This window comes from Pan troglodytes, chromosome 15 (genome assembly GCF_028858775.2).
Source record: "Pan troglodytes isolate AG18354 chromosome 15, NHGRI_mPanTro3-v2.0_pri, whole genome shotgun sequence".
Lineage (NCBI taxonomy): Eukaryota > Metazoa > Chordata > Mammalia > Primates > Hominidae > Pan > Pan troglodytes.
Genome location: NC_072413.2, coordinates 25,077,124 through 25,094,700, shown reverse-complemented (window position 1 = coordinate 25,094,700; position 17,577 = coordinate 25,077,124). Strand labels below are relative to the sequence as shown.

The following is a 17,577-nucleotide window of genomic DNA, read 5'->3' as shown; positions in this document are numbered from 1 at the left end:
GTTAAACCCCGTTTATAGTCTTTGAATATGTTTTGCATATTGTAACTGTGCAACAAGCTAGTTCAATAGTCAACACTTCTCAACTATACTAGCACTTCACAAACTATGCTAACCCTCTCTCAACCACAAGGTTTCCTTGTATCTTGCTCATTTATTGATTTTTCATATTTTCAGTGTCCACACGTACTCCTGGCAGCCTAGCAAGATCCGATCTCTGATTTCACAGCAATATGCCACTTAAGTAATAGCAAAGCTTGCTTATACACATGGAAACATTAGCATTCTTAAAAGTATCTCTCTTGGGGTCTCACCAAAAGAAGCCAATTTTTTTGGTATCATTGTTCAAACCTAACTTGGATGAATACCCACCTGATCTTCTGTGGTGTATTCATTTACCTTTGCCACAATGTTGTCCATAAAGATCACCTATTGAAGAAACGACTTACCTAAAAAAGGAACTTATTGGAAAGTAGTCTAACAATTCACCTGAACAAATTATCTAATTTATTTATTTATTTATTGAGACAAAGTCTTGCTCTTGTCGACCAGGCTGGAGTGCAATGGTGCGATCTCAGCTCACTGCAACCTCCATCTCCTGGGTTCAAGCAATTCTCCTACCTCAGCCTCCCAAGTAGCTGGGATTACAAGCACCCACCACCACGCCCAGCTAATTTTTGTATTTTTAGTAGAGACAGGGTTTTGCCATGTTGATCAGGCTGGTCTCGAACTCCTGACCTCAGGTGACCCACCCACCTCGGCCTCCCAAAGTGCTGAGATTACAGACGTGAGCCACTGTGCCCGGCTGAAATTATGTTCTTTATAAAATTTCAAAATTTTATTCGTTGTTACTTGCATGTACATGTACAGACACACACATATAAAACAGGTTTATAGATAGAGAGCTTAAAGAGCACAGTGAGAAAATTAAACTATTAATAACAGAAATGTTGAAAAGAAGCACTGAACAACCCTGGCATTTTCTACATAATATGTTCTTGTACCTGATAATAATATTAATAATATGCTTACTTGGAGACAGCATGGCATAACAGTTAAAAACATGTGTATTGAAATCAGAGGGCCTTAGTTTGAGTCCCAGTTCTTTTGTTCTATAATCATGTGAAATAGGATGCTTTACTTAACCATTCTTGGTCTCAGTTTCTTTACAATAGCTTCTGCTTTAAAAAATTACATTAACTTTTGTTGCATAGCAGAATCACTAAATCACATAGGCATAGAAGAAGAAGCATTATTTTCTCACTCATCACTCTGTGAGTTTGCAGGTTAGCTGGGGGTATCTATCTTGTAGATTAAGTCCAGGTCAGTTCCATATGCAGCCTTCTGGGACCTGGGTTAGAAGGACAGTGATTACCTGGAGACACATTTTTCTCATAGTAGAGTTCTCAAGCTTCCAGGGGATTGAAGAGTGAAATGTACTGTTTTTTAATGACTCAAGTTCGATACAACAATGTCATTTCAGCTCACATTTTATTGGCCAAACCAAGTCATATGCCAAGCCCAACATCAAGGAGATGTGGAAGAAAACTCCCCCTCATGAGGTGGTAAGGGGAAAGACAGTAATCATTATCTAAACAATAATCTAACCTTTATCAATGTCTTGTGAGGGATTTAAACTGCACTTCAAATGCTTAGAGAGGGATATATAGTAAGTATTCAGTGAATGCTTGAAGAAGAGAGATATTTAGTGTAACTATGAGACAGAACCTGGTTGGTTGTTCACCAGCCATTTCCCTTTTGCTCTTGTGCACCTAGCTTGATTGCATTTCCCAGTTTCTCTTTTATTTAGATGCAGCCATTTATTTGCATTCTGGCCAATGGAGAGTGAACAGACGTGATATACTGGACTCAGCCTGGCTCAGAAAAATCCCCCTACCAATCTCCCATGCTCTCTCTTTCTCATCTGCAGGCTTGAAACAGAGGTCCTAGTGGAAGACCCAGGGGCTCTAGTTCAGAATGTCCAGCTAGATTTTTGTGATGATGGAAATGTTTTACATCTTTACACACCAATAAAATAGTTAGTAGGCAAATGAGGCTACTGAACACTTCAAATGTGGCTTCTGCAGCTGAGGAGCTGAATTTTTCATTTCAATTAATATCTACGTATGGCTAATGGCTACCATGTTGAACTGTGCAGTTCTAGGGGAAGGCAAAGACACTAGATAGATGGAGCCTGAAATGTTGCATGCCGGTCATTTAATTGAACTGTGATATGAGCTAGAAATGAAATTTTACTTTGCTAAATAACTGAGATTTGGAGGTTGTTTCGTGGAACTCTTAGACTACTCCAACTAATAAGGGGCTGTAATTAACAGAGTTAGGCATTCAGGCTTTAGCATGAGACAGAAAAAGGTTTCAATCCTGGCTCCCCATTTACTAACTGCATAACATGGGGCCAGTTACTTAGCTATCTCCTTTGCCTATTAAAAGAAAATATTACCAGAACCTACCTAATATGGTTATGTGAGGATTAAATAATACGCTTTTACAATAACATATGAAGCATAGTAAAAGCCTAAAAATGGCAATTACAATTGTTGCTGAATAGTTGAATAGCTGAAAATATACAATTCATAAGGGTCACCCCCAAATCTCTCCTTGCCTTAATGAAATATTTATGATAATTTTGTATGTGAGAGCAAAGATTGAGGCAAGCCATGACTTTAGTCAAATAGATTTGGACAGGATGCATTATACCAGTATAAAACCACATTTTAGTATTATGCCTGGGACTTTAATATAAACTGCATGGAAATAAAGAAATAAAAAGAATCCAACCTATGTTATAAAAATGATTAAAGGGAGGGAATGCCTTAAAGAGGCATACTAATTAATAATAATAAAATTTAAAACCATAGTTGAAAACATACTCAAGAGGAAATAATGTAGCATGAAAATTCTAAAGAGATGTGTTTGGTTCAAGAATAGTTTTCTACTAACCCCACCAACCTACCTTCACTATGATTTGTTTGGGACCCTCATGATTAGGGAAAACACAAGTATGTGTGTGAGAGAAGAAAGAGTGGGTATGGAGAGTGAATGGGGAGTTTATGACAGAACTCTTACCCTAAATAAAAAGCAAATTACTGTAGAAGTATAAAATTTTCATAATAATTTAACAAATTACCACCAGTGCAATGTCATATGCACTTTAAAGCAACATTTATCATCAATTTAGAAATGCCTTATTTCATCTAATTAAAAGAGAGCTTCATACATTTTATGATAGAAATTTATACCAGGAAACGATACAACTTAAAATCATATTTATTATGTTTTAAAGCAAGTGACATATTTTAGGATGGGATAGATCAACTCATTGCAAGTGATAACTTTCTCCAATTTCAGCTACCTTGTTAAAACTTGAAAAATTATCAGAAATTTCTCTCTCATGGTGATATTTAATCTGAGTAAGGCCTTCACATTTTGTCTGATTGGCATCTAAATCAAGAACAAATATTTCTTAAATGCTTATTTAAAGTACTCATTTGCCAGTTTCTGAAATATAACTCAAATGTTATGGAAACGAAAATTAATGTTCTTTTGCCCATATATTTCCTAGAACTTCTTAATTTAGGGCAATTTTTGTTTGCTGATTTGTTTTGTTTCTTTGAGCTCATTTGTCCACATTTAAAAAAAAAACAATTTTAGATTATCATCTCCCTTAGATCATCTCATCTAGTCCAATGGCTTTAAACACAACCAATAAGCCAATGACTTTCAAACCTCCATCTGCCTCGTTGACAGTGTAAGTCCGCTTTTCTAGGATAACAAATAAATGGAACATAGTGGATTTCAGCAACATGGATTTCTTGTGCACAGCACTCCAGTGCTACAACTCCAGTGGCCTTAACTCAAACGGCTCAGTGTCATGTGTCTTCTCATCTCAGATGCCAGGCTTAAGGATCAGAGAATCACTGGGACATATCACTTTCTTGGTGAATGGGCAAGAAAAAGGGGCCAAACTAAAACATGCAAGCCAATTGAAAGCTTTTTATTACACACAGCAAATGTCAGGTTTGCTCATATTCTATTACCCAAAGCCATTCGTGTGGGATAGGAAGTATGTTCTGCATATAAACATGGCAAGGGAAGGAAGGGGACGAATACTCATGAACAAATAATCCCAGCTACAGCACTACCCTTTTTCTGAACTCAAGGTTCATATGGACATTAGAGCTGCTTAATAACTCCACCTGGATGTTTAACAAACATTTTGCCCTTACCATGTCCAAAATTGAAATTTTGATTTCCAGTGTCCCCTCCAAGCTGCAATTCACTGACCTGTCTTTCCTAGCTCAGTAAATGGCACTATTATCCAGTCTATGTTCCCAAGCACTATTCCCCAGCAGTGTATCCTATCAGTAAAGGCTAGTATTTACAGAGTCAAATCTGGGCACTGGATTGCTTATTATACTGGAGGAAAGTTGTGTTTTTATATAATTTTAAACCTTTGTGTTATGAAAACTTTCAATTATATATAAAGTACAGGGAATAGTATAATGAATTCTATGTGCCCAACTTTAATGACTATCCAATTCACAGCTAATCTTGTTTCACTAAACCTTATTCACTTTACTTTCCAACTGTTTTTTAAACGAATTCCAGATATCACAACACTTCATCATTGGTATTATGCTATAAAAATAATAATATTTTAAAATCATCAAACAAATCACCATATGCTCTTGGTACCCTACGATAGGCTCCCTTTGCTGCCGGAATAAAGTCTAATTTCTCTGATATCCATAGTATCAGCCCACACCTACCTCTCTAAATGCTTTTCTCTCATGCTGCTGTCACCTGCATCCAATAGGCCCTGAAACACTGAAATTTCTGGTCATCTAGTGTTCCCTTTGCCACCAAAGCTCTCCCACGCAATCTTCACATGGCTATATTCATCTTATTATTTAGGAATAAGCTTAAATGCTGACCTCTCAGAAGGACATTCATTGACCATCAGTCTTAATGATCAATATGATTTGTGGCTATTTTTTAGCTTATTATCTGCAGTCTGTTCATCTACTAGAATCTGAACATCTTGAGAGAGAGTTGGTGTTTTTTACTATCCCATCTTTACGTCTAGAACAGTGCTCTTTTGATAGCATGTGTTTAATAGATATTTCTTATATGAATATTTGTGGTTGTATAGGTTGGTGAACTTTCTACTACTTGGACCATAATCCTCAGTATTTTCATTTAAAGAGTTAAATCCATTTCACTAAGTTACGTGGTTTCCAAACCTTACTATATATCCTTGCCTAAGATTTGGAATTACAGAAGACAAGCACAGAAATAGGGGAATGCTGTCTTGCCATGTTAAGATTAAATGCATTGATATGCTTGCGTTTCATTCAAGTGAAGAATGAGGGATGTGAACTGGATTCGGGAATGCACAAGGCACTGAAGAGCAGTGAAAGGTAGATCCAAAATTCATCTTGGGACATAATTTAAGACAGCTTGAAAGTAAAAATGAAAGATCAAAAAGGTTTAAATTCTTATTTCTGCTATTGTGGCTTCTAGATATAAACTCAGTTCTAACACATCCAAGAATTTTGTATGAATTTTTTTTGTTAGCCTATTACTCAACATAAAACCACTGAGAATCATCATCTCTGTCTAATTTTTGACCACATTTAAAGCAAATGGACAAGCAATAAAATAAAATATGCAAGCAATAAGCAGAAGGCAGCATACAAGGAGGGCTCGTCAGTAAAGATTGTATCACCGAGATCAGATCTGTGGGTGCTGTTGCGGGGATGATTAGTAAACCTTGTTAACTTTCCCATTATCTATCTCCAAATAATGCATAATGTGCCAGTGTGCCGCCTACAAATGCAGCCACCATCACCACTTCCAGCCGGATTACTGCCCCTAAGCTCCTTCTTGAGAGAAATTTAGGAGTTGCCAATAGTTAAAGGTATTTTAAACCAAAAATTTATTACCTAGGGAGATTTTATTTATAAATAAAGTTTCTTTCTACCACTTCAAGTGGATAAGAAGACAGAAAGAAAATAAATTGCTCTTGACATTAAAACTAGAGAAGCTAGAAAGAACCAGGACATCCCTTGCAGTTAACTTCAGCATAAGTCAAAGGAAAACATGGAGGAAACTTGTTAGGCTGATGGAATTTACCAGTTTCCTTATCTTTCTGTTTTGTGTTTTACATATTAACAGTGAGTTACTAAGGTGAATGCCATGTTAGGAAGAGAACACAATCATCATGATAGGAAGACCAGTGTATCTGCTACAATAATTTCAAACTTAATTATGAAAAATTGTAGTTTTTATTTTCTATAACTCAGTCTAATTTAACCCTAACTCCATTCTGCTCAGGAGAACAGAAACATAATTTGCCACTTTAAAGCAGTCTAGAGGATTCCTCTTCCTGTTCCCTTTCTTCTTGGTATTGTGTATAAACGCCAAGGTCACTGAGGTGAAATGTGACATGAGGTGAAAGGTGGCATCTCATCCTTCATCACTACCTGCCTATCGTGACATCCACTAAAATATATCCTCCATCTGCTTTCTGGAATTAATACCTTCATGATGATATCAATTGAGGTATACAGTTCTCATGCGGTCTCTTATCATATGATTCATGCCATGTATGCTACTGCAACTCTCCTCCAATTTGACTGGCAAAGCTATGCCAACCTTATCCAGAAAAACTATCTGTCTGTACTGTAAGTCTTGTTGGTGCATGGAGAACTGATTTAGCCATTTCATTGTATCCTCTACTGCCAAGAAGGAACATAGAACGTTGGCAGCACAGATTTTATCTAATTGCAGATCCCTCAAATTATTAAGGGATTCCACTTTGTCCCCATCAGTTTAGAATTAACTCAAGTAAGAGAGGAGAGGGCAAGAAACACGTACCAGCCTCTGGATTGCTAAACTCCTTCCTTCAGATTTAATGATCTTTCTCTAGTCTCTGGTCTAGTATAGTTTGGGAAAGAACTCTTTGTGTGTGATCATGTTTGTTTGCTTGTTTTTCTCAAATCTTGTTGTCTTATACCTGAGAACCACTTCGAATCTAAAAGGTAAGAATTTTAGGTCTTTGCCTTTGTTCTGCTGTTTTCCTGAGACTGTCCTCCCTTAAAATAATGAATGCTTTCTTGTGTCGCTGCCTGGAATGAGGAAGGAAAGTACCTAGTGACACAAGGAGATGTAATGTTTAATACTTTAACACTTTGCAATACTAGTCATCAATAATAAGTTTTCCAAACTTAATCATTTAACTAATGACAGATTAGTATTAGCCTTTATGTTACATGGCTATAAAACATCTTATAAAGATGTAGTTTGAATTTGCTTCATGTTAGATTCTCCTTTTGTTTATATGGGAAAATAACATCTACTAATTTAAAATTTGTCACATCCAAAATTTGTGCTATAATAGTGGTAAATGATGGTGTATCAGAATTCTCTCTTAGCTATTACTGATGTGTTTAATTTACAGAATGGAAAGAGTTTAAGAGCTTAAAGAAGGAATCTTGTTATTTCTTTCAAGATATCAGTAATATTTATTCATGAATAGCCACTTGTTCTAATATTTTAAGCTAAACTGAAAATTATTCAGAATATTGTAGCTGAGGTAATTATCAAAGCTGTTTCATACCAATTACAATTTTATAGACAAGCTAACACAAGCCATTGTGCTCCTTGCCATACAGAATTCAAAAACTGAAGACAAAATTATTTTGCAAATTTATAATAAGAGTAATCCAGAACATAGTAATGAGTATTTAGAATTTTGTTGATTTATAATTTTTAAGGTAGCTTTCAGTCTCAAGCTCCTTATGTTCACTAGCAACTCCATGAAATGTGCACAATGACGTATTTTTATTTAAATGATAAGCAATTAGATTCAGAAGAGGTAAAATATTTACTTGAAGTCATGAGTCACAGATATTCAAAAGTAGAGCTAGAAATATATGATCTGAAAAATAACCCCGTAGTTTTTCTACTTATTATCCCCCTTGAAATTATGTTTGAAAATCTGGATAATGTTTTAACTGTATTTATAGATGGGTTCTTTATATCAGCAGCACAATGTAATTAAGCATTCTTATGAAAGTTATGACAGGCCTCACAGATTGTAATTTGTAAGGCTTCGATAGATTGTCTTATTTTCTGAGTTATGTGTTATGCTGGAATAGTTTAAACAAAATATAGTTTGCTCTAATAATTCTTCTGCAGTCTTATTTACATTACTAAAATGCTTACTAATGCATTTTTTGATATTTTGCACAGATAAACATATACCTAGTTCCTTCCTGAAATACCAGAAATTGCAAGCTTGTCAAATTGTGATTAATGAGGATTTACTGGATATCAACATATGAGTCTTCGGTAAATAATGTTTGTTCTTTTTAACTCAATTGCATTATTCAACAATGAAGAACAGAGCAATGATAAATAACATGCTAACATGATAGAGATTTGAGTGAATGTTTTGTCTTCACACATCTTCAATGATTTGAACAAATTCAGAATTCATTACCGCAGTTCTTCACATAAAACTAAAGAAAAAAAAGATCAGTTCAATTTCTAAGAGCCAGATATTGGAATTACTTGAAACAGGCTTGCGGTAGCTGTTCTCTGGGGAGAATAGTTGTTAACTCAATAGAATCAAGTCCTGAGATGGAGGGGGAGAAAAACAAACCAATCAAGGCTAATGGTTCCTGATGAACCCAGATTAAACACAGAGATTGGTCTGGTTTAAATATACTCAAGGGAACAGTCCTTCAGATAAGAGTATCAATTTTCAGTCTGGGTCAATAGGATGAAGAGTGTGTGGTTAAAAATCAGATATTGCAAATGTATACAGCTTGAGTCAGGATGCCTGTTGGGGGTAACAAGAACACTTGGCAATCAGAAGAAAACCTGAAAGTACATGAAGAATTATAATGAATATAGTCAAATAAAAAAATATTAAATTTAACAAGATAATTTCTAAAATACTTAAAAATAAATATGCAGAAACCAGTAACTTGCATATATATATATCAATATCTTCAAAGATTAAAAAGAACTATATGAACAACATAAAAATACTTATGCATAATATTTAGGATTAAAGTGAAGAAAACCTCAGAAGTATTGAATAATATAAGCACTTGAATAGAGACATTACCATACATAAGTTTAAATGTTGTAAAGATTTAAGACATTTCTACAAATTAATTTTTAGATTTAAAGCAAATCTAATCAAAATCCCAATTTTTTACTTATAAAATAATACTAAAATTTAATTTATCAAAACATGTATTGAAAAAAGGCAAATAAATTAAGAGATTTTACTATAAGGATGTTCAATGCAGCACTGTTTAAAATAGAGAAAGATGCAATTGTTTAAATAAATAAATTACACTGCATCTGAACTTTATGATTTTGTAGGCAAGTTATTTTCTTACAATAATTTGTTAGATAAGTTACAAAATGGTATGTATGTTATAATAATGATTTTTATTTTGAAAACACTCTGGAAATATATATATATATATATATAATATATATATATTTACATATAGGAAAAAAAAAGTTTGAAACTCTCACTGCTCCTACCTAGGGGCAGATAAATCTCCCAAGACGGGAATGAAGAGGGCAATTTCATGATCTTATTTGAGGAACACTCCTTGAGCAACCTCCACCTTTCATAACTGGCCCCATCCATGCATTGCTATGTTTTCTCTTCAATCTGATTCTTGATAATTTTTTTCAAGGGAATAATTATAATTTTTCCCCACTGCTTTTACCAACATGTTTATGTATATGTATGCATTTATTCATTTTATAATATCTTCCATTGCTAAGTTTTTGAAGCTGGAAAGGAAAGCTACAGTATGCATTTATCCTGTAATCTTGACACAAAACTGGAGAAATTTTGGCAATGGCAGTCAAGACTGCCTTATCTCTGTGTTTGCAGTGTTCATGATTGGGTGGTGGAATTATGAATGCTTTTTATTTTCTTTGAGTAAATCCATGCTATCCAAATTATTTACTCTTGGCATATATTGTTTTACAATCATAAAATCTATACTATTTGTTTCTGTTTGTAATATCTCTAATAATATCTGGTAAAATGAAGAAAAATTAAAAGTATTTTTGAAATAAAAATGAAGAAAAATTAAAAGTAGTTTTGAAATACTTTCACTTTTATTGTCTTAGACCACTTATAGAAAGAAAGCGGACATTTTCTAGTAAGAAATACACTTAAACAAGTTTGAATTAAACTCAAGTATTTAAGACTAACTTACTGTTCACCTGAATTCCATTTTATCAACCCTCTTATGCATCCTAGTTTAATATAAGTAGAGGATACGTTTTCAACTCTCTAAAAAAAAAATTCCACAGAGATTGTGTTAACTGCACACAGTATTAGAGGATAATCTCTTTGAGGATAAACACTGTGTCAAATGCATTTTTATACCCTTCATTGCGGCTAGCATAGGGCCTTACACAAGCACACAATGAAACACACAAGTAGTTAAGACTGACTTAAGATCCACTTCAACCCCATTTTATCAATCACATCCTAGTTTGATATATTTAGAGGATATGTTTTCAATTCTCTAAAAATATTTTAAAGATGTCTGAAAATAATATATATCATTATGTTGAAAATAATAAATTCAGGATATACGTTGCTCTTATTTATTATAAGGTCTCTGGTTTATTATCTTAAAAAAAAACTCTGTGACAATATACACATGCTTCCATGAATCATTATATGCTTGAGATCTAACTGATTCCAGTATTCGACTTTTTACTTTTAGGAACATTCTCCTATCATTATTTCAGAAAGGAGAATGACCTTGACCTTATAAGCATAGAGAATCAAGTAGAACTGACTAGCATATAGTGCTATTGTCTTTTTATGTATTGAAAAGATACGCATTTTTTTTAGTCCCCAAAAGGGGTCAAAATAAATGTGGAAAGCTGGTTATTGGTCTCAGATTAGAGTCATGTCTTCCCAAAGGGCATTCAAACTAGACCATTAAGAAAAATGGGTTACTGGGACAAAAATTATCATAAGATGATATACACCTACATAGGATTCCAAGGGACTTCTGTGTTCTATCAGGGCTCTGAAAATATGCAATATGAATGAACTAGAACCTGTAACCTATCCTCTATTTATTTTGTTGAACTGGGTTTACTAAAAAAATTAAAAGTTTGTATCTGCTGAAAATATGTACATTCTACATAGGGTTCCAGCAAGTATGAGGAAAAAAAAATCTAATTTGACTGGACTGCTGATTGATTTCCTAAAGTCCCATTGCTTTCGATTTCTCAGTGATGACATACTTCCCTGCAGTCAATAGGCATCTCTTAATTTGTTTGCAGGAAAGTTGGCCTCTTTTGCCTTCTCAAATCACACTTTGTAATCAATGGCTATGTTCTAAATAGAATTCAGAAATGTCTTTAGAAATTGAGGGCAGTTTCAATAAATTATTTTTAGCCTGCTCTCCCTCTAGGAACTTATTATTACCATAGCATAGCAGTGAATTATGTTTTTTTCCTTACATCTGCAAACCAACACACATTCTACTACAATAGTCCAGGATTTATAGAGCAGCCACACGCTATGAATATATTTTGTTCAATAAAATCTATTCCCAATTCACTTCTTAGAAACATGCCATATTTACATGATTCTTGTAATATTTCAAAACAGAAATTAACACTTCAGTCACTTGGCCTATTAAATAAATTTCCAATATCTGCATGTGGAACAAAGTCTTAATTTTTAGGAAACTAAGAGACTTCTAATACTATTAAAACATCCAGGATGAGTAAGATACTCAGGCTTGGGGATTTGAAGTCAAAACTAAATTACAGTAATAAGTAATAATTACACCTTAGAGTAAGCTATTTCATTTATATTTGAGTGATTGCTGTTCCACAAGATAGGTTATCTTTCTCAGAGACTGGTTAGTTTATTACACTATCATTTATTTGAAGTACTATATATTCATACCATTTCAGTTACCACTGGTGAGATAAACCTCAGAAGCAGATGACCTACACAAGGTCATCTGAGTATAGATTTCTGAACTTGAATACTGCATCTTAAGAAGTCATCATTCTTGATTTGTCTATTCTACAAAAATTTCGACTCATAAACAACAACAAATGCCACAACCTTAAAATCCTACAATAACAGTGGAAGGAGATTCTACATTAATGTTTAGCAACAATACATTCAAATAGTTAATCCATTTGGACAAAAGACACAAGTAAAGAAACAATCAAAGCCAAAAGCAGAATAAAGATACTACCAGAACTGTTATTAAAGTTGTGGTTCAAGGCTTTCAATAAGGTCACTTAAGGTAGGTCATAGAGTTCACTAAGACTGAGGCTAAGCTATAGAGCCAGTGCTGATGACATACATTTATGGTTCATTCACTCACTGACAAACCCAATGCTATCTATGCACCATTGCTGACTGAGGGACTGTTCTTAAAGGTGGGATACAGTAGTGAAAAACATAGACAAAGTCCTTCTTCTCAGGCTGTCATGGCTTTTCCATTATAGATGAAGCCAAGGAGGAGGAGGAGCTCCTCAACTGATAGATAGATGATAGATAGATAGATAGATAGATAGATAGATAGATAGATAGACAGATAGATAGATAAACTTAAGGTAGTGATAAGTGCTATGAGGAAAAAGCAATATATCACATTCTCAAACGACCATATTGTACCACATCTCTTGAAAATATACATTAAAACAGCTTCAGTACAACATTGTTAGAATTAAAAAACAAGAAAACAACTTTTCAGGGGATAATTCATATACATACTTATACAAGTAACTTCTCTGAACTTACTAGTAGCAGGATTAGTGTAAGACCTAGCATTTTCTTAATTCTAGGCTTGTGCTTAGATGTATGCCTTAGCTTTCAGCTTTCATTAGCCATAGGTTACATTTAACTTTAAGGATTATAGTATTACCTTAAGAAGAGTATTAGAATAAAATTCAGTAAATGAGGATTCTAGAGATTCAAGAGATCATGGGCAAATCTTAATTTCTTTGTGTTGGTTTCCTCCAACTAACAAATGTGGATAAGCTTTTTCAAATAAATATAGAGGAGTATTTGTGAATTTCTATCCGATTCAATTCCTAATATACCAGCTACTGTGACAAGCATGGGGGTTCATCAAGGAAGACAAACACTAAATAATTCATTATACATGTTAGAAAAGTGGAGACCTACCCATTTTTTGGAGAAGATAAGCCACAATAAAATTTGAGCTTATGCTCAAAGGGTGAGCAAACATTAGTGTGTATACTAAGTAGCATATTTGAATTCTTTGAGGTTCCCTGGAAGAAAGACAATCAGTATTTGTCTAACAGTAGTGAAAGTCACATTATTATAATTTCGTATCAGAAGATATAGAATAATCCCCAAATCTCAAATAAATATTATATATGAAAAGAAATGAAGTCTTGGTGGTTAATAGGCTCCTCACTAAATTCCTGAATAAAATGTGGCCCAACCTATTAAAACTTTAGGGCATGGCTAAATCTTACAGGTATTTTCAGAATGAGTTATTAACCTTCTCCCTGTTTCCTCCTTAGTTTCTCATTTTTTACGTTCTTCAGTCTCTCTTTTCATTTCATTACAAACAATCACACTAGTTACTAAACAGCATAGTCAAGATAAAGTGGCCCCTGAAATTATTCATCTTGCACTGAAGTCATTGAGAAGCCAGTGAATAAGCTGTAAGCAGTTTTCCCTCCAGAAGCCATCTGGTTATAAGGGAAAAGGTGAAACATTAATTTCTCTATGAACTTTGTTTTTAAAAACAAATCTTCATAAATTGTATAAGGTTGATCACTACAGTAAAAATGCCCTTTAATTTGACTTAAATATCAAGTTTTGGTGATGAATCCTTATACACATATTATAGTGATAGAACAAAGAAATAAGATTTCCAGAGCTCACAATAGCTACATCAATTTTCCATTAAAAGCTTCAGAATTTAGCTGATCTCATTTAGTAATAACCTAATTAGTGAAGGTAAGGAAATAATAACATGCATCAATCTATTATCTTTTTTATATAAATTATATAATGAAATTAATTTACAGCCATAAGAATACAGGTTATAAATGACTCTGATAATGTATTAACACACTAGAAACCCAATTGAACCTGTAAGTACATATTTCTTCACTGAAATTGCTCAAAATCCATTCATCAAATTGTTTCATCTAAATTCGTTTCCCACTGGTAAGGAGAAAAGGGGGCAGAAGAAGAAAGACGAGAGAGAGGTAGGAATGAAAGAATTCCTGATGTTATAGTCCTGTGCCAAATTTTAAGCTTTTCAAATACCTAACAGAAAAAAAAAAACCTTCTAGTATGTTGTCATACTAAACACAATGAATGATGGCTCTTGTCCCCAGTTTCAGTTAAATGCTAAGAAATACAATTCATGACCTTATTTTTGTGTGTTTGTTTTTCTACAAGAGCTCCAAAGAGCCAAAGCTTGGCGTTGTTCCTCTTATCACCCTTATTTGCATTTATGTTTTGGAATAAGAATTTTATGATACAAAATTCTCAATATGCACCTAATGGCCTTTTGAATTCTCCCAACTAAAAACTGACGTATCTCCGAAAAAAAAAAAAAAATCCAGTTCATCAGGCCATATGCTGCAATTATTTTATCTTCTCAAAACTAATCTTTTTTTTGTCATAAAGTCACTGGACAGTTTCTATATATTCTGAAATAACATCTACTGCATGCCTCCTGAAATATTTCACTTTCTGTAGAAGTAGAGAGCAGAAAAGAAGGAATATTAGAAGCACTGTGAAACTCTAAGTCAAAGACGGGTGTTTTGTTGTTGTTGTTTTGGTTGGTATGACATTTAACAAGTCCAGAAAAACGAAAGATCTCTCCTTCAAGAGAACATCCTACGTAAGTAGCCACAGTGAACCTCTCCCTGATGACCCCTCAAGAAAGAACAATTGCCAAGTGTCTGTATGTAGGCCAAAAGGTCTATCTCAACATTCAAATTATTTGAAATATGCATTATTTTAATATTCATGTGAAATTTTCATTTTACTTCCTTAAATAAGTATCAACTTATTTTCATTTATTAAAAATTCCAGGCCAGGCACTGTGGCTCATGTCTGTAATCCCAGCACTTTGGAAGGCCGAGGCAGGTGGATCTCCTAAGGTCAGGAGTTTGAGACCAGCCTGGCTAACATGGTGAAACCCCATCTCTACTAAAAATACAAAAATTAGCCAGGCACGGTGGTGGATGCCTGTAATCCCAGGTACTTGGGAAGCTGAGGCAGGAGAATCACTTGAACCCAGGAGGTGGAGGTTGAAGTGAGCCAAGATCACGCCATTGCACCCCAGCCTGGGCGACAAGAGCAAAACTCCTTCTCAAAAAAAAAAAAAAAAAAAAAAAAAAAAAAAAAAAAAAAATTCCCAGGTAATATTTCAGCCCCACACCACCACATGCTCCCAGGGGGATCTATAACCAAGTATGAGATGCATAAATAAAGCTGACCTTCTGGATGAGGTATACTAGCTTATAGAAAACTATTAAATGCATGCTCTAATTGACCTTAAGAGGTTATATAGTCAAACCACAGTTTCTAGGTAAGATCGTATTTGGTCTAAACGCAACAATCTACTTTCTATTTGAAAATCTCCAGAAGGGGAGGTAACATATCTTAGCATGTTTTAAATTATAGTACTCAAGAAAGTATTCAAATCTAAAAATTCCCTTTCTCAGTGATAAGTCATCTATTCATTTCCACCCTAGGTTGCAATGAAGGACAGCTATTAACTATTACTACCTCATCATTATTATCTTTTAATATTAGAAGCTCAAGAAAGTTACATTTTGTTAAGAAAAAGCTGATTTTTACTCAGAACTGCGCAAGACCTATGAAATGATAATAGCAGTAAAAATAGCAATAGATTTGAAACTCCATCTACAATACCTCTGCAAGCTCAGGGGGACAGAGAAACTAAGGCATTGTCCCATCCAAGGTCATGCAGAATTAAAAAAAAAAAAAAAAAAAAGAGTCAATGGGAAGCCAATCCAGGACTTTCAGTCTCCTGTTCTTACTGCTTCAATAGCCTCACCATCATTAAGTTCTTTTTCATTCAGGTTAGACAGAGTCCTGTGGGATTCATTCCCCCTTGTGTGTGTTGCTTGGCTGAGCCATACATTTCTATTGGCCCTATTGATTAGGCATCTGCTTCCTCTGTGAGGATAGTTTGCTCTTGTGGAACTGTGTTTAGCAGCTGTTACAGTTCAGATGAGTGTTGACAGGATGAAAATTAAATTAACACCCAATAACATTTTAACACCTGGTCCAACAACTGCAATATCATTGAATTTCACCTTTTCAAAATTGCTTCGGGAGTTAATTCATCCTTACTTTGACTTTGACCTGAGGAGACATTCCTGTAATTTTGCCACAAAAGACTCTCTCCTGACTGTTCATTTATAATTTCCATGAACCTCTCTCTGATCCATGTTTAGTGACTGCATGGCCAGTTTTTGGAAAATACACAGGATAAATATCCTATTGGAAGATGCGCCACCCTCTTGATTACAGCTAAAGAATGAGCACAGACAAAAACGTTAACCGAAAAGAAGTTTTGTTTCACTGTAGCATAAGCCAGATTGGTGGGCAAGTAACCATCTTACCGGGGAAAATGAAGTCAGAAAGAATGCAGGTTTCACACACTTGTGACTCTCTCAGTCTTGATCAGCTTGTGAATAATGTTGGAAGGAGGATGTAAAGCACTGTTTTGAAGCCAGTGGACTCTGAAGTTGGTCGGCCTGGTTGAAAACTTCACCTTGGCTGCTCCCTAAGCACATGACATTGTGTAAAATACTTCAATGCTTAAGCCTCACTTTCTTCATAAAATGCAACTAACAATGGTGTCTATTATGCAGGATTATTTAGATGATTATACAATCCACGTAAAACTCTTAAAGTGCTAGTGCCCGACAAGGTCCTAAGTAAGCCTAAGGTACCATATTATTTTACAGTCCCTGAACTGAAAGGGAGCTTTGAGATCATTTAATCTTGCCCTCTCATTTTACATTAAGCAAGAACAAGGGGGTTCAGCAATTTCTCGAGGATGTTTATTTTTGTAGTTAGAGCTGAGAAACAACCCAGGTTTCCTCATCAGAACTTTTATTTTCTTTTTATAAGACTGCCAACTTCTATTTTAATAGGTTATTTGTTTAGAAAAGATTCTGTGTCCATGCTATGTGATTTATCCACTTAAGCTCCTTTTGTGTTTATCTTTCTCCTCTGGGAGGTGGAAATGGTGTTATTTGCTATTGGCCAGAGTTTTAAGAGGCAAAGATAATAAAAATATCATACTATCATTTGCTGTTTAGAATTTCTATCAGATGCTAGGTGCCCTGTCAAAGATAAATATAACAAGAAAGCAAGAAAAAAATGTACCTAACTTACAAGAAAGCAAGAAAAAAATGTTATCACACCACCACATAAAAAACACAGTGTATTAACAATTGTTAGAAAATGATAATCCATTTTGTAGATTT

The 17,577-nt window shown here is 34.5% G+C and overlaps 1 long non-coding RNA gene across 1 annotated transcript in view; it reads left to right on the top strand.

The window, feature by feature from the left end:
• The first annotated feature begins 6,944 nt into the window (after positions 1 to 6,944).
• The window catches only part of LOC104001987 (uncharacterized), a 49,948-nt gene continuing 39,315 nt past the window's right edge, over positions 6,945 to 17,577 (top strand). The window contains exons 1-2 of the long non-coding RNA XR_674000.4: positions 6,945 to 7,061; positions 8,275 to 8,373. This is a non-coding gene — a long non-coding RNA (uncharacterized LOC104001987). The remainder of the gene's footprint in view (positions 7,062 to 8,274; positions 8,374 to 17,577) is intronic.